Source organism: Xenopus laevis, chromosome 8S (genome assembly GCF_017654675.1).
Source record: "Xenopus laevis strain J_2021 chromosome 8S, Xenopus_laevis_v10.1, whole genome shotgun sequence".
In the NCBI taxonomy this organism is placed as follows: domain Eukaryota; kingdom Metazoa; phylum Chordata; class Amphibia; order Anura; family Pipidae; genus Xenopus; species Xenopus laevis.
In genome coordinates, this window is record NC_054386.1 from 87,635,615 (window position 1) to 87,661,485 (window position 25,871).

At 41.6% G+C, this 25,871-nt stretch overlaps 2 protein-coding genes across 2 annotated transcripts in view; one reads left to right on the forward strand and one right to left on the reverse strand.

Moving 5' to 3' along the window:
• Window positions 1-25,871, reverse strand: part of LOC108700312 — a 782,191-nt gene that overhangs the window by 51,342 nt on the left and 704,978 nt on the right. The gene's annotated exons all lie outside the window — the stretch shown is intronic.
• LOC108700313 (A-kinase anchor protein 6) overlaps window positions 13,642-25,871 on the forward strand; it is a 117,357-nt gene continuing 105,127 nt past the window's right edge. Inside the window, exon 1 of the mRNA XM_018233403.2 lies at window positions 13,642-14,358. The gene's annotated coding sequence lies outside the window, so the exon portion shown is untranslated. The remainder of the gene's footprint in view (window positions 14,359-25,871) is intronic.

Consider the following 25,871-nt stretch of genomic DNA (forward strand, 5'->3'; position numbering starts at 1 on the left):
AACCAGATAACAGCTCCCTAACACAAGATAACAGCTGCCTGGTAGATCTAAGAACAACACTCAATAGTAAAAACCCATGTCCCACTGAGACACATTCAGTTACATTGAGAAAGAAAAACAGCAGCCTGCCAGAAAGCGTTTCTCTACTAAAGTGCAGGCACAAGTCACATGACATGGGGCAGCTGGGAAATTGACAAAATGTCTAGCCCCATGTCAGATTTCAAAATTGAATATAAAAAAATCTTTTGAGAAATGGATTTCAGTGCAGAATTCTGCTGGAGTAGCACTATTAACTGATGTGTTTTGAAAAAAACATGTTTTCAAATACATGTGTGTGATTAATCCTTTTTCATTTAAATATGACTACATGTTCTAGTGTTTGTTCAGCCTGTGGCCCCTAAGGCATGAAACGCGTTCCCCTAAGGCATGAAAGGCTTTGCTGTGATGTTTTTGTTCCAATAAAACTTTTTTTACTACATCAATTTACGGAGTCTGGTATGTGCCAGCCCTTTACTATTATCTATATGCTGCATTGGGATGCAATGTAAGGTATATTTCTAACTATAAACGAATGTGTATCTGCCTTTTGGCTATGATCAGGAATAGACAAACCTAAGGATACAGCAGAGCTTGCACACAGAAAGGAGTACATACAGGAGTACTGCAACAGCTCTACTTACAAAGGTTGGTAATAAAAGATTAAGCACTTACATTAGCCCAGTAATTCATGAAATCACAAAGTCCAACAGTCCATCAAACTTGCTATTAATAATATTTGTTAGCTACCTGGAAATGATTAACCGTTCGTTATACTTTATTACTGGAAATAATTTACTATTGTAAAATTGCAACATTTGTTCTTTACAACTGTATTTTTCGGGGTTTTCCTGTGTGATATGGACATGATGATTATTGCAGTAGTATGTAGTAGATTAGAGCTCTCTTATGAAAGATTTATGTCCGCAAATTAAGGAGAATTATATGCAGATTATGTGCATGTTGGCAATTCTTGAAGGGGTGGTTCACATTTAAGGTAACTTTTATTATGTTATAGAACAGCCAATTCTAAGAAACTTTCCAATTGTTTTTCATTATTTATTTTTTATAGTTATTTGCCTTTTTCTTAATATTCTTTGGAGCTTTCAAATGGGTGTCGCTGACCCCTTCTAAAAATGCTCTGTAAGGCTACAAATATATTGTTACTGCTACTTTTTATTACTCATCTTTCTATTCAGGACTCTCCTATTCATATTCCAGTCTCTTATTCAAATCAGTGCATGGTTACTAGTAGGGATGCACTGAATCCACTATTTTGGATTCGACCGAACCCCCGAATCCTTCACGAAAGAAAGAATACGGCACTGAATCCTAATTTGCATATGCAAATTATGGGTGGAAAGGGGAAAAGTCATGCGATTTCCCTCCCAGTCCCTACTTTGCATATGCAAATTAGGATTCAGATTTGGTTCAGTTTGGCAGAAGGATTCGGCCGAATTCTGCTGAAAAAGGCCGAATCCGAAACCAAATCCTGGATTCGGTGCATCCCTAGTTGCTAGGGTAATTTGGACCATAGTTACCAGAATGCTTAAGTTGCAAATGCTAGAGCTGCTGAATAAAAAGGCTAAATAACTCAAAAACCACAAATAATAAAAAATGAAAGCAAATTGTCTCACTCTACATCATACTAAAAGTTATCTCAAAGGTGAACAACCCCTTTACAAACTGGCCCTAGTGTGTGTTCAAATAATGCACCGAATCTCCTTCTGGTTACAAAGTTTGTGTTTTTAGTAAAATTCTTTGTTAAGACATAGGGGCAGATTAACTAAGGTTTGAATGGTAAATTTGAATTCGAATTTTCGAGAAAAAAAAAAATTTTGGTCGAAACTCACAATTTAAATTTTAAAACCACCAACTCTAATTTGAATTTGAATTTGAGATTTATCACACCTTGAACCCTAGAAGTAACTCAAATTCAATAGGTCGGCCCCTAAAACGTGACGAGTTCACGTAGAAGTCAATGGCAGAGGTCCCTTGAAGCATTTCAAGACATAAAAGGGGTTGTTCTCCTTTAAATTAACTGTTAGTATGATGTAGAGAGTGATATTCTGAGACAATTGGTTTTTATTTGTGTTTTTTGAGTTTAGCTTTTTATTCGGCAGCTCTCCAGTTTGCTATTTCAGCAGTCTGTTGCTAGAGTCCAAATAACCCTAGCAACCCTGAATTGATTTGAATAAGAGCCTGGAATTTGAATAGGAGAGGCCTGAATAAAAAGGAGTAATAAAGCAATACATTTGTAGTCTTACAGAGCATTTGTTTTTAGATGGGGTCAGTGACCCCTATTTGAAAGCTGGAAAGGTTCAGAAGTAGAAGGCAAATAATTCAAAAACTATTCAAAAAAAAAATAAACAAAAACAATGAAGACCAATTGTAAAGTTGCTTAGAAACAACCCTTCTATAACATACTAAAAGTTAACATGAAGGTGAACCACCCCTTTAATCGCCTTCCTGACATTCAAACTTGATTCGAGTTTGATTAAGATTTTTGGGTTGTTCCTATTCGATCGAATGTTAGACATTCAAGTTTCTCATAAATAACCTCCCATTTGAGTTGTGAGTACCTTTGAATTTATTAGAGGTCATTTTTGGCAAAGTGAAACGGCTCAGATTCGCTCATTGCTAGAGCTTAATGATCTTTTACTTTGGGTAAAGACAGGCTAAAGATATGTGATAACTGCCAGTCACATGACCTAGACCTTCCCTTTGTTTGCCTATCTCTGGTGTTGCATGTCCTCAAATACAATTAAATATCCTCAGCACCCCTAAAGGAAATTAGTATTTCCCATTTAGGGTATGTTTTTTTTATGCATAGCTGTTAGGGTGCCTTTTAATTTCCTTGCAAGGTTTGAAATCCAAAGTTCAAGAGGGAGGTTGTGGGTGCACTCCTAAGGCCATATAAAAAAATATATAAATACAATAATCCCCCGTCTAAAAAAAGAAAAACAGGGGTTTTTGTTACAAAGTTATGATCATAAAATTGGTAAGCCGCCATACCACGTCAAGGTTTTTTTCGACGGGATTATTGTATTTATATATATATTTTTATATGGCCTTAGGAGTGCACCCACAGCCCCCCTCTTGAAATCCAAAGTGCCTGCTCTAGAGCTGCAAAACATTATAGCTTATGGGCAGAATTGTTCTTGTCTTAAACAGTTGCAATATTGCCTGATTTCTCAGCTTGCAGACAATATGCTTCATGTGCCCTGAGCCTTTTGCTTCCCTGTTGGCTCTTCTTTCCATATTTCATTAAAAACCATTAAAGGAGAACTAAAGCCTAACTAAAGAAGTAGGTAGAAATGTTGTACATTATGTTTTGGGCTTCTGTACCAGCCCAAGGCAACCACAGCCCTTTAGCAGTAAAGATCTGTGTCTCCAAAGATGCCCCAGTAGCTCCCCATGTTCTTTTCTGCTGATTCACTGCACATGCTCTGTGCTGCTGTCACTTACTGAGCTTAGGGACCCACTCACAATATACAGTACACATAGAATAGACATGTCACAATATAAGGCTGATTAGTAATTAATTAATCACAAATATTATTTCATTTTGTCTGTTATGTAGCCACATGTCCATTTGTGATCCTTGCCCAACTTCATAGGCCCCAGTTATGATTGGATCATACCAATTGGGCTCAGCATGGTTGTGGCCAAAGCAGGTTAAAGTGAATTCCCACTTAATACCCATCCTAGTGCCAGAGGAAAGACTCCATTTATTTGGATACATGTAAATACTGTTTGTTCCTGTGGTGAGTGCATGACACTTCTCTTTGAAATCCTTCCAGCCCTTGTTACCAGATTTGCATGTGGCATCTGTATGAACTCCCTCCTCCATTATCCACCCCCACCTGCTAAATGCATAAGATTCCTTATCTGAATTCTTCTCTGGACTCTACCCTGTCATAACCCTGTAAATTCCCCTGCAAATAGCTTGCCAACATGTTAGCAAAACATCTCACACTTGCTCATCTTATTTATTTAAATTGCGCTGACATAGATTAGAAATCAGTCCTTGCTCCAGTGGAGCCTACACTCTTAAAGGACAATTCAACCCCTAAAGTTAAAAAAAACCCTATCCCCCTACTCTACATAGACCCCCCTCGCTCCTCCCCCGGGTAAATGCCCCCTAACGTTTTACTTACCCCTCGGTGCAGTTTCAGGCATCATAGTTCACGGACGCCATCTTCTTGTCTTCGGAATGAGACCGACATGGCCTCGCAACTGCACATGCGACGAAACTCACAAAAATTGCTGAAGCGTCAATCTCATTGCGAAGATTACTGAAGCGGCTGAAGATGGCGTCCGTGAACTCTGATGCCTGAATCTGCACCGAGGGGTAAGTAAAACTTAAAATTTGCCCGGGGTAACACTGGGGAGAGGAGGGAGGGGGTCTATGAAGGGGGGTATGTTTTTTTTTTAAACTTTAGGGCTGAATTCTCCTTTAAGAGTGTAGGCTCCACTGGAGCAAGGACTGATTTCTAATCTATGTTCCTTCACTAAAGTGCAAATTTTACAGACGGTTCCGTAGACCTGGTTAACTGATAAAATGAAACTACATCCTCCTTAATCTTAAATCAGCATATCCTGTATGCCGAAAAGTCATAAAAGTTCTTCTCATTTTTTAAAATGGGATTGCCTTCAAAAGTCCTAAACTAAAGATTTTTGTGTTCATTTTTTTTTTAACCAATTTGCGGGGCGTGCCACATTTGTTTTAGGGTGGGCTCATGTCTAAGGGCATATTTTTTTATTTTGCTTTCCTTGGATATGTAATAATAAGTGGCCACTTCAAGCATTTACACCAACATCTCTAATAAACACGTGTATATATATATATATATATATATATATATATATATATATATATATATATATATATATATATATATAGTCATGCATGTAGCTGGAGCACTCAAATCATTTAGGTAATTGCCCAGGTGCAGGTTATCATGAAAAATTCATAGAGCAAAAAAACCGCACACAAAGGACTTGTAAAGTGCAAAAAAATAACCAATTTATTGCAACGTTTCGGCTCCTGTACTCGAGCCTTCTTCACCACCTGAAGAAGGCTCGAGTACAGGAGCCGAAACGTTGCAATAAATTGGTTATTTTTTTGCACTTTACAAGTCCTTTGTGTGCGGTTTTTTTGCTCTCTCTCTCTATATATATATATATATATATATATATATATATATATATATATATATATATATATATATATATATATCCTACATTTACCCGCCCTATTTAAATTGACCTAAGCGTAAGTATACTAACGAAGCTTCACTAGGCAGAAGTGAACATTAGAGAAAGCTCTCTATGAAATGCTCGCGCTGATGAAATAACGTTAGCAAAACTTCGCCAGCGTTCGGCTGCTGAGACACAACTTTGCATTTTAGTGAATTCGCAAAGTGGTGATGAATTTGCGCCTGACGAAGTGTGGCGGAGCATTCAGCCCCACTGTTAGATTTGGCCACAGGTATCTGGCAGACTGGAGGTGGAGGTTTATTTACCATATAGGCACCCCTAAAGAACTGACCCCCCCCCCCATTCTGCTGTCTCAGGCAGCATTAGTGGCAGTGAGTGCTCTAACAAATGATTCTATCATGGGAAAACATTTTTTTCAAAACACATCAGTTAATATTAGTGCTGCTTTAGCAGAATTCTGCCCTTAAATCAGTTATTCAAAAGAGTAAACTATTTTTTGATATTTTTTACATCTGACATGGTGCTCATGTTTCCCAGGTGCCCTTAGTCATGTGACTTGTGCTCTCATAAACTTCAGTCACTTTTTGCTGCAAGTTGGAATGATATCGCCCCCTCCCTACCCCCCCCCCCAGCAGCTTAATGCTAGGGCCACATCACTGAAAATCTCAGCCTGTGAAGAAACACTGGCCTAAAATCCCTCTGCAGGCCAAGATCTGCCTAGTCTGGCCCTAGCCTAACAATAGAACAAAGGGAAGGTAACCAGATAACGGCTTCCTGACACAAGATAACAGCTGCCTGGTAGATATGAGAAAAGCACTCAATAGTAAAAATCCAAGTCCCATCGTGACTCCTCCAGTTACATTGAGTAGGAGAAACAATAGCAATTCTTGAAAGCAGTTCCATTGTGCAGTGTGGCTCTTTCTGAAAGCACAGGATCAAACACAATGACCTGATATGGCTGCCTGCACACCAATATTACAGCTAAAAAATATTTATATCGTAGATTCAATTATTTGTAATTAAGGTTGTTTTTTTTTTTTTTTGGGAAATCTTTACCAGCCAGGGAGGTGGGAAGATCATAATGTAAATGGTGGTCAGTGATGTCACATGGGTGGCACTCTGACACTGAGGGGCGGAGCTGAGTCATGGCGTGTGGAATTAGAAGGGAATTTGGTAAGTATTGGAGCGAAAAAATTGGCAGGCTGGGGTGTATTAGAGGCAGGCTGAGAGCAGATTGACTAGTGATTACAAATTCACTGGCAGCTTAATTGCCGGTAAATTTGTAATAGTGGCCCCCGGCTTTGGCTGGTATTTTACCAGTTAGGCTGGCTGGTTGGCAACCCTATTTGTAATGTAAACAGTGTAATTTAGAAATAATAACTACAACATGAAAATCATGACAGAATCCCTATCAATAGGGGTAATTAATGTCTGCAAGTGCAGTGAGCAAAGAGCAATTGCAAATCTCAATTTTTTCCCACAATGCAGTATTCACCCCTCCAAAATTCTGGAAGCTTTGCGGATGCTTTGTGGAAACTTTGTGGATGCAAGGGAGTGTTGCAACTAACGCTTTTGTGCTGTGTCTGGTACAGTTGTATCCAATTCAACACAATGAATGCAACTAGGGTCTAAGTCCTTACAGCAAGTTTCCCTGTCGGCAGAATTGTGGGGTGTTGTGTCTCCCACACACAGTAGGGTGCTGCTATCAGGAGGAGAAGCAGAAGTAGGTCTGGAGTTACCAGCACTTTATTATAAATACAACTTTGATATATTAAGTAAAGTCAATTTCTTTTTGAAAAAAGAAAAACTACAACTCCCAGAAGGCAGCATTCTCCAGGAGCTCTCCAGACTGGATTATAAACCTATCACATGTTATGATAGGATTTAAATCTGGGGAGGATTGAGACTGAGAACTTCTATAAGAGGTTAGGACCCACCCGAACAGTTCACTTGTGTGTGTCCCTGTGCCCGTATGTAACTCTGTACTCTTTGTGACTTTCTATTTATGTGTGTCACTCAGTGTATGGCAGAGTGTGGCCAGTGTGTATAACTCTCTCTTTGTCTGGTGTTTGTGTTGTCAAGTGTTTCACCAATGAATGTCTTGCCACAAGAGCTGCTTTCCCACTCCCCTCACCATGACACAGTTTCCAGGACTGTCAGCAATCAGATTTCAGTGACTCCATACTCCACTGCTATTGGCATGAGTAACCCGACCCATACCCCACCCTGGTACTGACTGATTCCGAGTACTGCTCCCAGGGCCGCCATTAGAAATCACGGGGCCCCGTACAACAATTTTTGGGGCCCCCTGGGCCCCTCCCACACTGACGACCAAGCTCCACCCCATATCCCGCCCACTCCACATCGCAGTTAAAAGACCACACAGACATCAGCGCTAAAAAAGTAACCCCCCCCCCACACAAGTTGTAAAAAGCTATTGATGGTCAGGGCCCCCTTATAAAAAATTGGGGCCCCCAAAAAAAAAAAAAATTTTTTTTTTTTTTTTTTTTTTAAAACATTGGTGGCAGGGGCCCCCTTATAAGTTAAAAACAAATTGGGGCCCCAAAAAAAAATTTGAAAAAAAAAAAAACATTGGCGGCAGGGGCCCCCTTATAAATTAAAAACAAATTGGGGCCTCAAAAAAAATTTGGAAAAAAAAAACTGTACTTGTACTTTGTTACAAGTTAAAAAAATTTGGGGCCACCAAAAAGAAAATTAATTTTTTTTAAAAAAAAAAAACAAAAAAAAACAATGGTGGCAAGGGGCCCCTTACGAGTTAAAAAAAAAATTGGGGCCCCAAAAAAAAAGTTTTAAAAAAAAGATTGGTGGCAGGGGCCTATAGAATATTAAAATAATACATTGGTGGCCAGGGGATTAAAAAAAAAAAAAACACAAACTGGTGTTCAGTAGGATTGAACTCATGGCTTCAGTACTTCAACTTCGCCTCCTTTCGTGACTTCGGGTCTTTTCACCGCTTCAGGACTTCAATTTCGGCTGTTTTCGTGACTTCGGGTCTTTGCGCTGCTTCAGGACTTCGGCTTCGGCTGTTTTCGTGACTTCGGGTCTTTTCGGCGCTTCGTGATTTCTGGACTTCGGCTTTTTCCGTGACTTCGGGTCTTTTCGGCGCTGCGGCTTTTCGGCACTTCCGCATTCGGCACGCAAGAGGCAAGACGTACGGCTCGGGCGCTCGTAAGGGGGGCCCGGATCTTCAAAAAATGCAGCGCTGCCGGGCCCCCCTTCATGCCCGGGCCCGGTACGCTTGTCCCCCCTGTCCCCCCCTGATGGCGGCCCTGACTGCTCCTCTCACCCCTTCCCCCATAAGAAATGGCAAAACAGTTTCAGGGTCTCAGGGATTGGGGAGGGGAACTCAGGAACAGGCATTACAGGCTTGAATAAGTTCTGCCAGGGCTCATGGCACCAGTCTTGTATTAGAGATGCTGCATTAGGAACAGCAAGAAATTTTTATACACCTAAATATAAAACAATGCAATGAAAGCAAATTTAATTCTAAGACACTTCCCATTTCTTTGCTATCCTGGCTATGTACAATAGTGCACTAGCCAGTACCCTTCCAACTATTGACTCCAGTTCCCACAAAACCTTGAATGGGATTAACAGACCTGTTAAAGGAAAAGGAAAGTCTTGCAGCACTTAGGGTGCCCAATGTTAGGCACCCCAAGTGATTGTATTGATTTACCTAAAACCCAGCAGAAAACTGCACCGGCCCGGGTTATACCAGTGAGCACCACGGAGCGATCCTCTTCCGTCGTCTTCTTTCGTCAAATTTCCCGGGGCAAACGCACAGTTGAACTAAATAGCGGACTTTTTAGTTAAAATCCAGCTTTAAGTTCTACTGCGCATGCGCAGCCGCGCGAAGAAAGAGGAAGACGGAAGAGGATCGATCTGTGGTCCTCACTGGTATAAACCTGGGCCGGTGCTCCTATCAGCAGAAAACTGCACTGGCCCGGGGTATTCATGTAAGTCAATACAATCACTTGGGGGTGCCTAACATTTGGCACCCCCAAGTGCATGAAGCCTTTCCTTCTCCTTTAAGAAGGAGAACCACAGAAAAGTCACAGAGTGTGCGAGAATTTGTGAGAAGTTGCCTGGAGGGGAGCTGACTACTGCGACTTTGTTTTATCTGTACATGTTGTCAGAACCAGCAGTGCAAAGAACAGCAAGGGACAGACATACACAACAGCAACTTTATTAACAAACAATTCAATTGAACAGGTGTAATTCATGTGCAGTGGAAATTTGCTTCTAATGACATTTATCTTCATTATTATCTTAAATAATATAGTGTATTATATTTTTGAATAACTGTAAAATCACTGACATTTTTTAATGAATGTACAGTATATTAGGTTTTTTTCTCCTTCAAAAAGTAATAAAAACACCCTCCTGACTCAGCTCATATGAAAATTGACTAGTGGTAGGTAAATGCAAAGAAGCGCGTTTTCAGGCAATAATCGCCTGGTCAGATCTTTTTTTACTGACACTACAATTAATGTGGTTATTTATTAAAGTCAGAATGGTAAAAACTCGAAAAATTCGATTTTTTATTTTTTACTATAAAATCCGAATTTTTAGTGAAAAAAATTCGATTTTTTAGTGGAGAAAATTCGAATTTTTAGTGGGGGAAAAAAACTAGAATTTTTCAGGATTTATTATACCCCAAGGATGCAAAAAGTCGGAATCTGACAATACTCCATCTTCAACCTCTTGAGGTCCTGTAGAAGTCAATGACAAAGGTTCTATTTTCAATTGGAAGGTATTATGGTCTGTGCTGGGTTTTGTACGATAATCTAAACATTTCGGGCTTTTCTGACAATTTCACAAAAAATTCACACTCTTCGGGCATCAAATCCAAAGAAGCAGTGGTTTTCATGTTCGACAACCCGAAAAAATTTCCGTTTTTTTTGTGACAATCTGAAAAAGTCGTAGCTTTTTTTTAATGATAAATTAGTGTAAATTGTGGGTTGGAGGTTTTTTTATTTAAAACATCAGAAACATTTGGATTTTATTAAATAACCCCCTAAGTGTGACCCATGATTTCCATAGCCTTTAGCAGGGCCGGAACTAGGGGTAGGCAGAGTAGGCACGTGCCTAGGGCACAAAGCTGGGGGGAGGGCGGTGCCGTACTTCTCTGTCACCTACCCCTTGTCCAGGCCCCTCTCTCCCTGACTCTGTTCTTTCTGCCCAGTCTTTTTGAGCTTCTGTGTATGTGCACGTCGTTTCGAGCATGCGCGCCAATCGGTAATTCGTGCATGCACACGTCCAACTGGCGCCGGGACTGGCCAGGTTGCCTAGGGCGTCTGGCCGGCCTGGCCCGTCTCTGGCCTTTAGCATGGACTGTTAAGAGTCTCCTTACTCCACTTTAAGGAATCCCCATATGTAATAAATGGTACTAAGTTTGCCCTGGAGCAGTAACCCATAGCAACCAACCAGATATTTGCTTTTAAACAGCTGACCAGTAAATGCTACCTGCTGATTGGTTGGAGTTTTTGATCCTGGGCAAACTTAGTGGGTTTCATTGCATAACACCTAGAGCATCTCTCTCTCCCCTTCATATTGTGACCTCCATTTTTCTTTCCTGATTCTCCTGATCCCCAAGTTCATCCTAAACTGCCATAATGTTGGATCCCTTCCTCTTGCCACCAGTCATTGAACCATGCAATGTACATGTACAGTACAGAGGTTTAATAGGGAACTTCCCACTGTGACTTCTGTTGCCGTCTATCATTTGTTTTGTTTACAAGTTCCAGGACTTTTCCAGTGAGGTTGGTGAGTGTTTTAGCTGTTTATTCTGGCTGAATCTTATATAAGTTCCTGCGTGTGTGTGGGAGCAGACATCTATATCAGGATATACATAGAAGCCATAAATTCCCACCCCTATTAAAGGGGAACTATGAAAATGTAATATAAGCTTCAGCATAATGAAATAAGAAACATTCTAAATACAATCAATTAATATTCTGCATAGTTTCCTGAAATAATCAAGTTCATCTTCACTATTCCTCTCTCAGCATCTGTTTCTCTTCATTCTGTCTTCATACAGGAGGTGGGAGTCAGATATTCATTGACAGTTAGATCCAATATATCTTATAAGGGGGCTTCCTTTCCTAGCAGATGTGTTAGAGCTCACTCAAATAACTGATTCCAGTAGAAACAAAATCTAACAAAATCTAACAAAATAACTGCCTTTTGCACAAATCCTGCATGTAGAGAGACATGATGTCTGGTAAGTTTAATAAAGTGATCTCTAATACATCTTCTAGGCAAAAGGAGCCCCCCCATAAGATATATTGGATCTAACTGTCATTGAATATCTGACACCCAACTGCTGCATGAAGAGAGAATGAAAAAAAACAGATTCTGAGAGAGGAATTTTGAAGATGAAATTTTTTTTTTTTTTTTGCAGCCAGGGATATAGGAAGGAACATCATTGCAAAGGCTACATCTTTGTTTTTTACATTTCTTTGTTTTACAAGGAAAGATTTTTGATGTTTTATTTGTCCAGGTATAGGATCTGTTATCCAGAAACCTGTTAACCGGACAGCTCGGAATTATTTCCATAGACTCTATTTTATCCAAATAATCCGATTTTTTGAGAATGATTTTCTTTTTCTCTTTAATAATGAAACAGTACCTTGAACTAATATATAATTAATCCTTATTGGCAGCAAAACCAGCCTATTGTTTTTAATTAATGTTTATATGATTTTCTAGAAGACTTAAGGTGGCCATACACGGATAGATCCGCTCGTTTGGCGATGTTGCCAAACGAGCGGATCTCCCTCCGATATGCCCACCTTGAGGTGGGCAATATCGGGCCGATCCGATCGTGGGCCCTAGGGCCCAACGATCGGATCCTTCACGTTCGCAAACGGGCGGTCGGATCGCGGGACCGCATCAACGAACAGATGCGGCCGCGATCCGACGGGATTTTTAACCCCATCCGATCGAGATCTGGCCGACTTTCGGCCAGATCTCGATCGGGGAAGCCCGTCGGGGGCCCCCATACACGGGCCAATAAGCTGCCGACTCGGTCTGTCGGCAGCTTTTATCGGCCCGTGTATGGCCACCTTTAAGGTATGAAGATCCAAATTATGGAAAGATCCATTATCTGGAAAACCCCAGGTCCTGAGCATTCTTGATTACAGGTCCATTACCTGTATATAATTACTTCTAAACCCCTTACGAGACACTTGAAAACTCATGATTCCCATGTCTGAAAAGACCCAACACCCTGGCTAAATCATTTGTGTCCACTATAGAACTCCTCATTTTATAATGAGGAAGGTTTAAGGAACCTTAGGTACCTCGTAGTATATCATCACCCATTGTAAGGGCATATCCAGAATGTATGGAGATATGTGTGGGAGTCCTGTATCCTACACATTAGCATATACTGTAGCACTTTAAACAAGCTTCTAACTATAAACTAACCCCACTACAGGAAAATGTACTTCACCCCAATGCATGGGAGAAAAGGGAAATAAGGTGCTACTTTCTTTACTTAAATGTGTGTATAGTGCTGTAAGTGTTAATAGTCATATTTTTAAATTTTCTGAGATCTGAACATTTAGGCCGATTTCTCCCTTGATATCCATGATTGTTTTACTGCAGTGAGAAAGGTCTTCTCAGCACCCTGGACAGAGGCCCTTTGCATAGTGCCGCTATTATTTTTAAATTTATTCCAATTAAAATGTGAAAAATGTAAGAGCCAATGGCTCAAATTTCTCTACTCTTAGGGTAAGGGCACACGGGGAGATGTAGTCGCCCGGCAACTAATCTCCTCTTTTCCTGGGTGACAATCTTCCCGATTTGCCTTCCCCTACCTTCCTGCCTGCTATAATGAGAAATCGCCAGCGGGATGGCACCCGCGGCGCTTCGTTTTCCAAAGTCGCCCAAAGTTTCCTTGTGAGGATACTTTGTGCAACTTCGGAAAACGAAGCGCCCTAAGTGCCATCCCGCTGGTGATTTCTCATTATAGCAGGCGGGAAGGCAGATTGGGGAGATTGTCACCCCGAAGAAGAGTCGATTAATTTCCCCTAATCTGCCCGTGTGCCTTTACCCTTAGGGCAGAGACACACGCACAGATTCGCCAGGTGACAAATCTCCTCTTCTTCGAGGAGACTAATCTCCTCGAACTGCCGGCTAGAATCTGAATTGCTGTGAGGCGACTTCAGAAAACGAAGTGCAACGATTGCCATCCCGTCTGCGATTTACATTCTAGCCGGCGGGAGGCAGTTCAGGGAGATTAGTCCCCCCGAAGAAGAGGAGATTTGTCGCTGGGCAATTAATCTCCCCCAATCTGAGCGTTTGTCTCTGCCCTTATGGTTTCTCCATTTGACACAGTCTAGAAAACCCAGGCTGTCATTTATAGGGTCTGGCTTTTTATTGTATATTGACAGTATCAGCAGGATCACAGACTGCACGCACAGGGGCTGAGACTGCCTCTCCCGTGACTATTATGTGCCTTGGGCAAGAAGGGTTAATGGCATTCCTGCCTTTTGTAAATGATGACAAAGCCTTTGGTAATGAGCTCCTTATCACAGAATTAGCTCAGATCTAATAATGGAGCCGGCAGCATCCTTCCTGCCTAGTCATACGCCCTCATTCTGATTAATGCAGCCGCATATTTTTCCAGCTTTGGATCACCCCTTTTGCCACCAGAATCGCTTCTGCTGCCAGCTGTCATGCCATTGTGTTCTGGCTGCTGAAGGAAGCACCAGCATCCCTTTATTATGGGATTAGATTCAGGCATCCTGATGTGCATAGTTTATGCTCTGTACCACTTTACATTGCACCATCCTTTTTTAAAAAGAAATATATATTCCCACACCATTGATTTCATGACTGCCTGCCCAGCAGTGAAAAGGTTAAGTGCTGGTCTCAGGTTACATCCCATCATCCCAAGGATTAACCGTCCTCCCACCCCTTTTCTATCTATCACATCCCAGGTTACCACAGCAACTGCAACCCTAATGAGCAGCATCATCTGAGTCGATCTCGCAGCATCATACAGCGGGTCCCCGGAACAACCGCACTCCGCCCAAAGCCTCAGACGCAGCGTGCGCAGCCCGAGAGGAGGTGAGTTCTTCCACGACCATGGGCCGATCCTGGAAATGATGCTGTGGTGGATGGAGGTTGCTCTGACTTGCCTGAGCCCACTGAGGAGTGGTACCCACCCGGTAGCCTAGGGAGAATGGGAGGAGAATGAACAGATACACAGGCCCATGATATACAGACTAGGAGACAAAGGCCTCTGTCAAGAGAATCAGACAGGCATGTATATTGTACAATATTCCCTCTGAATACATTGTATCTATTATGCATTTATACATACAGTGAGGCACACAGACTAAATACAAGCACATATCTGCTCTCTTGCCTCTCCCATACTCTGCTTCTCTGTGTGTGTATGTGTATATAAATATAAATAATATATATATACACAGCCACTTATCTCTATTGGGCCTTCAATGCATATTTCACTGTTACAGAATATGTCAGTGCCTAATAGAGATCTCATGACCATGTCTTGATGTAAACAATGTTTATTGATCAGTTCTACAGGCACTGGGAATGTTGATTTCCTTATGGATCCACAAGAATGCCTGCGACCATAATACTGGTCATATTTAATTGTCAAATGCTTCTGCTGACACTGCATAGTATAGATATCTGCTATACATCTGCATAGAGAGATTCATTTAAAAGCTGGAGTTTCCTCACAAGGAAACTTCGGGCGACTTCGGAAAATGAAGCGCCGCGTGTGCGATTTAAATTTTAGCCGGCGGAGGACAGGGGGAAAGCAGTTCAGGGAGATTGTTGCCCCATAGAAGAGGAGATTTGTCACTTGTCACTAATCTCTTCGAATCTGCTCGCGTGGCCTGACCCTTAGGGTTACCTTAATCCTTGTCTGGGGTCCTCAAAGCAGCAGAGCGGTGGGGGGATCCAATCCAAAGTGAAGGCCAATTAGAGTAAAGGTGGGTAGTGAATTATTCTTTACCTGTATTGATGGGCGAATTCATTTGCCAGGAGGGAATTAGTGGCGAATTCCCGCAATTACCCGCCGGCGAATAAATTAAACATTTTTTTTTTTGGACCCAAGCGCATTTTCACTGGCAAATGTGAGCCGGCATCCAAAAAACGAGACGCTGGCACAGTTTCGCTAATTTTTCAGTGAAGCGAAACGCCCCAAATTCTCCCATCACTATTTACCTGTCTTGGTAAATCAATGTTTTTCGTATGTCTGTAACTTTGTTATGAAATAAGGGGATCCATATGGCTGCCTTGAACCCAGAAAGTCTAAAGACATTGTTTTAATACAACAACCAACAAAAAGAAGTAAAATTGGAAAAAAACTATTAAGGAAAGGCTATGTCTCAGAAAATGTGCTCTCTAGATATGCCATTATAATTATTTCCCAGGGGAGCTCGTGATTAATGGCACTCGTAGGAAACAAGGCAACAGTCACAAGGCAGACACACAAATAACACACATGTCTGAATGTTCATTGAGTGAATATCAGTAGTCAGAATACTAATGTACCTCTTCATGTGACTATGCTGCAAGGCCTCACTGCATTGATTTACCACTTCAACTGCCATAATTATGTCCAGCCTTTGGCCTACTTCCAGCTGAACTACAGCTCCCAGCAACCCTTTCTGTTATCAGGCAGTGCATAGTTTGTACCCTACTGAGCTAACAACTATCTTTGTGTATAGAATTCAATGGCTTCCCAAGCACTATGCCTATGTTTAGTACAATGGTCTTTTCATTCAAGAGAAAGAGGTGTGTATCTTCTATCTCAGACTGCTCTGTAAGTGTATTGTGCTATTACATGTGATACTGTCAATTTCTCAGTAAGACAGCCCTTCCCTGGATTCTATTGCTTATCCAAAATAAAATCCATAACGTTTAAAGGGGAAAAATCTGCAAGTGACATGAATGACAAATGTTACCCCAGGTAATAGAATCCAGACAGGCAACACAATTTTTTAAAGCCATCATCCGTTTCTTGATTGTGATTGTTGAGGTGCTGGAGAAAATGCAGTATTATTATGATTTCTATTTCATGCCTAGTCATATGTATGCATTCAGCTCAGTGCAAAGCATTGTGTTGTGTCATGTTGTGTGTAATAGTAGCAGGCAGAGAATTCCTTTCATTGCATTGTGGCCTCCGTAGTTTCTGCTGGCCATAGGGCGTTCCCCTTAGAGCTCAGTATTAAGGGGCAGGATCAGTTTGGCTTGCTCAGAGTATTGATTTTTCAGGCCTCTTCCCTCTCCCTCTGTGGTGCTGGGGTATAGAGAAAAAAAAATCTTCCTGATATGGAGGTGCAGGCGAGAATAGGATCCCACCCTGGGGATCCCTTTCACTCTCTTCCAGATGTGTAATGAATCCCTCTGCAGAATGTGTAGCTCCTTTGTTGTGCAAGTTATTAGCCAGAATGTTACCTTACTATTTCCTAATGTTCTTTTTTTGTGTGCTAAATGTGCTGAACAACTGTTGCAGCTAATGCTTTTGTATCTGTTTTCTATTTCACTTGTGTCCACAGTTTAAATATTGTTTGATTTATATCCTGGGGGGTGGAAGACTGGACTGACCTAACCAGATGATTCTTAGTGGGGCCCAGTCAAGAGCTAGTCCCATTATTATTATTATATTATATTTAGCAATGTGTACATCTAAGGGTTAAATGACTAAAGCGGAAGAGCACTAAGTGGCACGAATGCGTACCCCTTATTCCAGGACCTGGCAACCCTCTGCACCTAGTGCCTCATAGGATATCCCTTGCTAGTTGTGGACAGTGTTGGAGTGTCTCAGGCCCACCGAGGCTGTAGCCCGAAGGGTCCCCCTACTGACACCTGCCTCCTGCTCCACCACCTGCCGGGCACCGCATACCTAATACTGTGTTCTTCTTTAATGGCTGAGAACAGGTGGGGGAGTGTCCGCAGCATGCACATGGAGTGGGTCTGGGTTGTTGGGGCCCATAAAGGCTAGGGCCCACCAGTTTTTCCCCGGTGTATTGCTGGCCAAATTAAACCATGGGTGTGGAATGAAGTCTGAGTATGGAATGATGGTGGGCAACTTTTCAATTGGCCTTCATTGTTTATTTTTTATAGTTTTTTATTTGCCTTCTTCTTCAGACTCCTTCCAGATTTCAAATGGAGGTCACTGACTGCATCTAAAAACAATGCTCAGTAAGGCTACACAGTTATTGCTACTTTTTATTACTCATTTTTCTATGCAGGCCTCTGACTTTCATACTTTCTTTTATTCAAATCAATGCATGGTTGCTAGGGTCATGTGGACCCTAGCAACCAGATTGTGGAAACTGCTAAATAACTAAAATAAACAGCTAAATAACAAAAAAAAAAATTGTCTTAGAATATCATTTTCTACGTCATACTAAAAGTTAATTTAAAGGTGAACAACTGATTGACGTGCCAGTTATGGGATGGATGGGGTCAGAAGGGGCGACACCTACAGTATGCGCATCTTTCTGTCTGCCCCCCATAAATACAGCGCTGCCAAATGCATCAGAAACACAAGTCTCTGCACTCCTTTTCGGGGCACAGAAACCTATGTACATTTTCAAAGTTCAGGGTGCAAACTGTAGGTAGAATTGGAGGATTGTGATCATTTTTTGCATCTTGTAGTAAATGACGCCCCCCTCTGGTGGGGTCTTGGAGACCAAGTATAACAGTCCGTGTAAAGCTTCTGGGTCCTAATCCATTACCCAACCAGCACTGTGGGTAGTCCCATCTATGTAGTAGCTAATCATCATCATCATTTATTTATATAGCTCCGACAAGATACGCAGTGTTTTAGCTAATGTGACATACTGGCCCCTGTGTTATTGTAACCCTACTCCTTAAGGGACTTCTTTGTGTTCTTGTGATTAAGGGGTTAATCCTGACCTTCCAGCTGCACAGTTTTGGGCTCCCCTCCATACAGGATGCAGGTTGGTGACCTTGGGCACAATAATTGCTGCCAGACTGTGTTTGCCGCCCCAGGCCAGGAATCTATATATATATATTGTTTATTTATAAGAGTCTGGAGTGTTTACACTTGGTTAAAATTGGATGAAAGGAGCCATATTGTGGTATGAGTTATATCACAATAATCCTGGGGTGTTTATGTGCATGGGGACATTCATACAATGGAGCACTACATCATGTGTATGTTACCTCTGCGATCCATAAGGGAAGGCAAATGTAATAATGTGCCCTGCTGTATTTTTGCACCACAACTAGAAAGTCGAAACTGTCAGGACCCCCACAAAAAATGTTCACACGTTGCCTCCGGCCACACACTCTTATGGGAAGGAGGACTATAGTACAGCAGACCTTGTGGTCGGGACTACATGTCCCATGGGCCCCCACGACCATGTGTTCTGCTGTATTGTAGTTACTGATAGAAGCTCGGCAACCTTGCAAACCCCTAGGTACTTGTTTAGTGCTTTGTCATAATGTGCATTGGAGTAGTTCTATCATACAATGGAATGGTGCCATTTTATTGGTCAGATGGGAAGTCCTGTGATTTAGGGAAAGAGAGAGAATATTTACCTCTGAAACCCCTACCATGTTTTCTTGTCCTACATAGTTAGTTACCCATAGCAATCGATTAGCAGTGATTTGCCAAGTAAAGGTGGCCATACACAAGGAGAGACGCTCGTTTGGTGATGTTGCCAAATGAGCGTATCTCTCCCCGATATGCCCACATTGAGGTGGGTGATATCGGGCTGATCTGATCGTGGGCCCTAGGGCCCAAAGATCAGATCTGAATGGAGGCAATATGTGCGGTCGGGTCACGGGCCCGCATGAAAGAACAGATTCGGTCGTGATCCGTCGCGATTTTCTACCCTGCCCGATCGGCATCTAGCTGGCCCCACACACGGGCCGATAAGCTGCTGACTTGGTCTGTAGGCAGCTTTTATCGGCCGTCTATGGGGGCCTTAAAGGGAAATTAAAGTCTAAAATAGAATAAGGCTAGAAATGCTGTATTTTGTATACTAAACATAAACATGAACTTACTGCACCACAAACCTAATCAAACAAATGATTTATGCTTTCAAAGTTGACCACAGGGGGCACCATCTTGTAACATTTGTTAAACATCTTTGCAAGACCAAGACTGTGCACATGCTCAGTGTAGTCTGGGCTGCTTAGGGATCGTCATAAATGATCAAAACAGGGAAACAAACAAAGCTGCTTGAGTTCTGCATGGCTGAGAAGTAAGGCGGGGGCTCCCTGCAGAGCATTTAGGGACCATCTGACAATTCCTATCCACAGCAGTAAATTAAGGGAGAATTTCACTGCATACAGTCAGGTTTCTTATAAAAACGGTACACATTTTTTAATCAAAGTATATTGGAGATAGGTTCTTTTTCATTAAAGAAAGTAAAAATGGGGTTTTATTTTTTTTGCCTTTACATGCCCTTTACGTTTTGATATAAGCCCCCATGATTGTTTGAGTTGGGGTCTAGAAATCTTATTATGGGGATACTATATTTTTAAATTCAAGTGCTCCAAGTCTTCATTTAAATAAAACAAATTGTCACATACTTCAAAAAAGCCCTTTATTCTCCTGCCACAGAGTGCTGCAGTTTACCATTAAATGGTTGCTGCTGGGTCAGTGTATGAATGTGTGTAGAGCTAGTCCAATTTATATATGTAACTCTATTCATGACTGTATGGCATGTTTCATTGTATTTTGTATGTATCTTTTTGGTACTAATAATGCTTGCTATTCATTAGGTGCAGGTGTAGGTGGAACATGCAAAGGGAGCCCAGGACGTGGCATTTGTTTATTCAATGACTTTCCTGCGTCCATGCACACTGTGCTGAGGTATAAAGGAGCATGTATAGATCCAAATACCTTTGTCTATAGAGTTTTATTGGATGAAGGTTTGTAGATGATTTTGAGCTTTTCTCTTGTGTTGGAAAGCCATTTACCAGATCGATATTTTAGCTCCAACTTTACGCCCATTCACTCAGAACGCATGCCTATACTCATGGCGGATACCAATGCAAGGAACACAGGTCACACAAGAATTAGGTAGTTTTGTACAAATCACCAGACACTAAATCCATGTCTCCTTCACATTCCCTACTGACAGTGGCATAATTAGATGTTACTGGGTCCCACAGCAAAATAATTTGAGGGGCCCCCAAATTCTCCAGAGGTTGTCCTGTTTTACCAATATATATTAAAATAACTCTCTAATTAGGGCCTCATGGGGCCCCTATACCTCATTGTCCCTCCTGCAGCTGCAGGGCCTGCTTCCTCTGTAGTTACGCCCCTACCTACTGATCTACCTACTGTTGGTCTTGCCCACATCACCAGTGCAACACTTTGTGCTCCAGTCTGCGAGTGCCATGTGCTGTTCCTTTAGGATGGTGGCACACGGGGTGAAGCGTTGCTTCGGTTTTCCGAAGTTGCCTCCCAAGAAAACTAATTTTGGAAAACGACATGCATGCTATCCCACCAGCGATTCACATTCTTGCCAGTGGAGAGGCATTTCGGGGAGGTTAGTCGCCCGCAGTAGCGAAGATTTAGCACTTGACGAGTCATTTCCCCATGTGTCACCACCCTTAGGTAGATGCTGAAGAGCACAGTTCAGAAGTGTCATTATTAACAAAATAATGATCCCTTCAGTTCAATGGGCAACCAGAGTTTGGGGAAGTACCAGAAGTTTGTACTCATAGGGAATTTGATCATTAGATAATGACAGTCTTTTTGAAAAACTGCCAGATCTTTTTCCTTTCTCCTTGGATAATGGTGACTAGATGATACTGGGAGGGGCAACTCAATTCATGTTGGCAATAACCAAGATGAAGACACTGAAAAATGGAATATATCTTAGTGATTCCCCTGCATCAATAGATGCACTTGTGCTTATTTTGGAACAAGACATACGAGGAAGGCCATTGGCTCTGACTGCAACTATATGGAAGCGGGAGAAATGCCGTTGGTCAAATACTTTTAATGAATGGGATTTTTTTTGTGCAACTGAGGCCAATTTGGCTACCCACAAAGCTATCTATGAACTGGGAAGTAGAGAATGATAGAATATTTTTAAACGTCTATTAAGAGATAGTATTTTAGACAATAAACTGATTACAGAGAGTCAGCAAAGGTTCTCATCAGCTTACTGAAAATATAAGTAGTAAACTGGATCAGGGAGAGGCAGCTGATGCTTTATACTGTATTTAGCTGTATTCAAGCTTTTCTATTCTGTTCTAAATACTATACTGCCGCATGGGAGAGTTAGGAGGGTGTTCGCTTCTGTGCCAGAAGCTTAGTGTACCACATTAGTCTTCTCACAAGTTACAAACAAATTCTTGATTTCACATCTACAGACATACAAAGTCTGGATTGAATTTCTTTGTAAATGTTATACTACTCTTGTATGAGACTTTTTCCTGTTAGCACCATTGAAGGTCTGCCCATCTGCTGCATGACCAAATACTACCACTTAGTAGTATTAAAAGATTAAAGCTGGCCGTGTGTTCCACTGTGGAATGAACTGCCATCTTTACCCATAATGTGGGAGTTTCAGCTATGCAGGAGGCAGTGCCAGACAAGTAGTATTAGAAAGAAAAAAAGTTTGTGGCTTTCTTCCAGGTAGTGTTGTCAAGCTATACATTTTCTACAGTGATTGTACTGGCTTTTTTGGAACTAATGTGCTCATAATTCATTTTCACAGATATCTTACTGGCGTGCCTGGGGTTGATATGCTCATCACACATTCTGCAGTGGAATTTACTGGCATATATGAGGTTAACATGCTCATTTTCCATTCAGCAGTGATCTTACTGTTATGTCTGTGCTAATATTTATTTATGTAATTGTTATTTCTGCAATGATCTTACTGGCACTTATAAGGCTTCAGTGTTGGACTGGCCCACCGGGATACCAGGAAAACTCCCGGTGGGCCCAGGTGTCAGTGGGCCCTTCTGCTTCTAAACAGAAGCTATTTCATGGTCATTCCCTGTTTCTATGAGAACAAAGAGGATAAATAGATGGATTAATAGATTATAATATGAGGAAGAATAATAGTACTGATAGTGGGCCCTTGGTCTAAGGTCTTTGGGTGGGCCCCTGGTGTCCCAGTCCGACACTGTGTGGGGGCCCCCGAGGTAACAGTCCCAGTGGGCCCAGGACCCCCAGTCCGACACTGTAAGACTTAAATGCTAATTATCTGTTTCTGCAGTGATCTTGCTGTTAATGTGCTCATAGTCTGTTTTCTGCAGTGATTTTACTGGTATGTCTGGGGTTAATGTGTTCATCGCCCATTTTATGCAGACATTCCTGCAAATCCATGAACATAGCATGGTCGCAAAACTGTGAGGGGTGGTGGTCACAGCATCAGGTCGACTTGCTTGTTTGGTGGACTCCTGGGGTGAGTTTCTCTGGTGGATGATGAGTGACACTGATACATATGGACTATAGCACGTGACACGTATCAGGGCCTTCCATAATGAGTATATTATAACACACATTTTATGATAACCAAGCATGAGAAATGATTGCTCAGGGTTAGGGGAACGGCAGCAGGAGGTGGACCTCTCCTAAACTGTTAATAAGGTGTTTCTTGTTACTGTAGATAACTTCTTTACAGAACCTGAAACAGCTAAGAATGACCCTTTGTCCCAGTAGTGTGCTTGAGTCTTAATACATGTACAACAAGATGATGTGTTGCTGCTACAACATGTACAAAATCTTTTCTGTGCGATAATCCTGCCACCCACTATTTCCGGAGCATGACCCCTTGTTCTTCTCTTACACTGCTCCCACCTTAAACTTTGCGGAGTCCCTGGAAACAAACAGCATGGTTTCAATTAGATAGCCCCCTCATCTTTCAGAGGATAGGCCTTGTGACCTCTTAGGAGCCCCCACCCTGTAAATCATATGAATTCTCTCTGTGCATTTGGGAAATATTAGGGATAGGATATAATTATTCCTACGGGACAACAAACAATTTACAGGCACTAGTAAGTCACCTTGTATTTCTTATAGAAAACAGAATAAGAGAAATTACCGGTAATAGTAAGGGATATGTGTCCATTGACTCTGTGTCCCCTGTCCCTCTTTTTCTCTCACTTCTTTCTGTTCAGAGAGGGATCTCCACTCCTTTCCTCTCCAGAACAGAGCAGGGGTGTTGTGTTCTCTTTCCTGTTGTTTGAGGGTGCTTTTGAGTTTTTGTTGGTTATAGATGGAACTATTCCTAGCAACCTTTCAGTTGGTCTTCTTTATTTATTTTGTATGGTTTTTGAATGATAAGCTTTCCAATTCCTGCAAGTAAAAATGTATCCGATTCTTGGCATCAACTAAAACATAGAAGAACTCTGAGGGTTATATTTTATTGTTATTGTTACTTTTCCTTGCTTTTTTTGTTATTGTTACTTTTCTTTACTGGCCTATACTGATCTTCCATTGTGACACCAAGGGGGTTATTTATTAAAGTCCGAATGCCAAAAACTGTAAGTCTTTTTTTTTTTTTTACTATACTGTAAAATCGAAATTTTCAGTGGGAAAAAAAAACGTGATTGTTTCGAGATTTGTTATACACCGAGGATGGAAAAAGTCAGAATCTGAAAATCTGGCATCTCAGACCTAGCGAGGTTGTATATAAGTCAATGGAGAAGTCCCTATCCTATTTCGAAGTTTCTGTGGTCTGCTCTGGAATTAGCCAAAAAATACAACTATTTAGGACCTTTTGGGCAAAAATTCTGGCTTTTTGGGAAAAAGCCAGAAAAAAAGTCCAAACCCAAAAATACTCCATCTTCAACCTGTTGAGGTCCCGTACAAGTCAGTGGCAGAGGTCCTATTTGCAATTGGAAGATGTTATGGTCTGTGCCGGCTTTTCCGACGATTTCATGAAATATTCTGACTTTTCAGGCGTCAAATCCCAAAAATTTTAGTTTTTCACGTGACAATCTGAAAAAATGTTAAGCTTTTCGTGCGACAGTCCGAAAAAGTCACGGTTTTTCCCATCCATTTTTTTTGGTGTTTTTTTTAATGATAAATAAGGGTAAATCGTGGATTCTAGTTTGGTCAGACCTTTTTTATTTAAAACATCAGAAAAATTCAGATTTTGATAAATAACCCCCTTAATGTCCAAGCAATTGCAGTTTTCAGGATAAGAACTGCAACTGCTTGGCCAAACAACTGCATTAGCAGTTATTCTTTAATTATACTTTTGCATATAAACGAAGCCATAATCAAGCTGATAAGACCTGCTGGCTGAAAATCACCCAGATATCTATCAGGCAGGTTTTTTTTACCATCTGACAAAGACTTCACCGGCACAGTGATGTGGACCTCATTTAAAGGATCTGTTATATGATCAACCCAATTTTGGGTGGCCAAAACCAGGCCCAAATCTGAGATCTAATTTATTTCCAGCTTAACTTGCTGTGTGTAATCAATGAGATATGGACCAATAGAAGGATATACATTGGGCGGTGCCTGCCTTGCTGTATAAGTAAAATTTCCCTGTACCTGTGACAGAGCAGGAGAAAAGGGCAGCCCCTTTATTAGCTTGCAGCCTGAAAAACCTTATATGCATTTAATGAATTTGCCTGTTTTATTTACCCTGTACTTTCCTGGTTTAAATCTACAGGCAATGCTTCTCACATCTGCTGCTCCAGTGTATTCTCACAGGGCTCCTGCCTTCATGGCCTGAGTTCATGCCTGTCACTGGGACTGCATTATTATCATAACTTATTTATAATGCTATAAACGTATCTGCAGTCTGGTTCAGTTGAGGAATCCATTCTATATAGATTGATATGCAAACAAAAGAAACAGTGCAGAGGTCTTCGCCAGCGAAAGCAAACGGCAGAACAAGGAAAACATTCACAGCAAGGGCATAAGCAGCCATTGTTAGGACTTGCTGTTAGTCGGCCTGTGAGAGCTGTTGCGGTAGGCGTATTATAATAATAAATGTACAGGGTCTATTTCTAAACAAGACATATGTATGCCATGAGTGGGATTTTAGGCAAATTGCACACAAAGATGTCCAGATTTTTGCCATGAGGCTAAAGGTGGCAATAGACACACAGATCCTATCGTACGAATCGAGGATTCGTACAATTTTTGGATCGTGTGTGGCGTGTGTCGACATCTTAAGTCCGACGGAGATCGGTCGTTTGGTCGATCGGTCAGGGTTGATTTTGACCCGACCGATCCCGCTGAAGCCCATTGTGCATCGTAATCGGATCGTTCGGCCATCTGAACAATCAGATTACCCCCGATAAAGCCATGCTCGTTACTGGCATATCGGGGAAAGATCCGCTCGTTTGCCGATGTTGCCAAACGAGCGGATCTTTGCGTCTATGGCCAGCTTTAGCCTCTTCATTTGTGCCAATAATTGCCCACATGATACCCACAGATTACAAGCGGTAGTAGTGTCAGTGAATAAGTCTACTGCTCACCATAAACAGAAAGTAGGCCTATGAGAGCAAAACGGCAAATGCTCTGACCAACTGGTCATTTCTCTTTTTTTTCTGAACTCCCTATCTCCATTATTGGTGTAGGCCATGGACTCTCCCACACACCTACATCTAATCATGGAAGGCTGTTATGA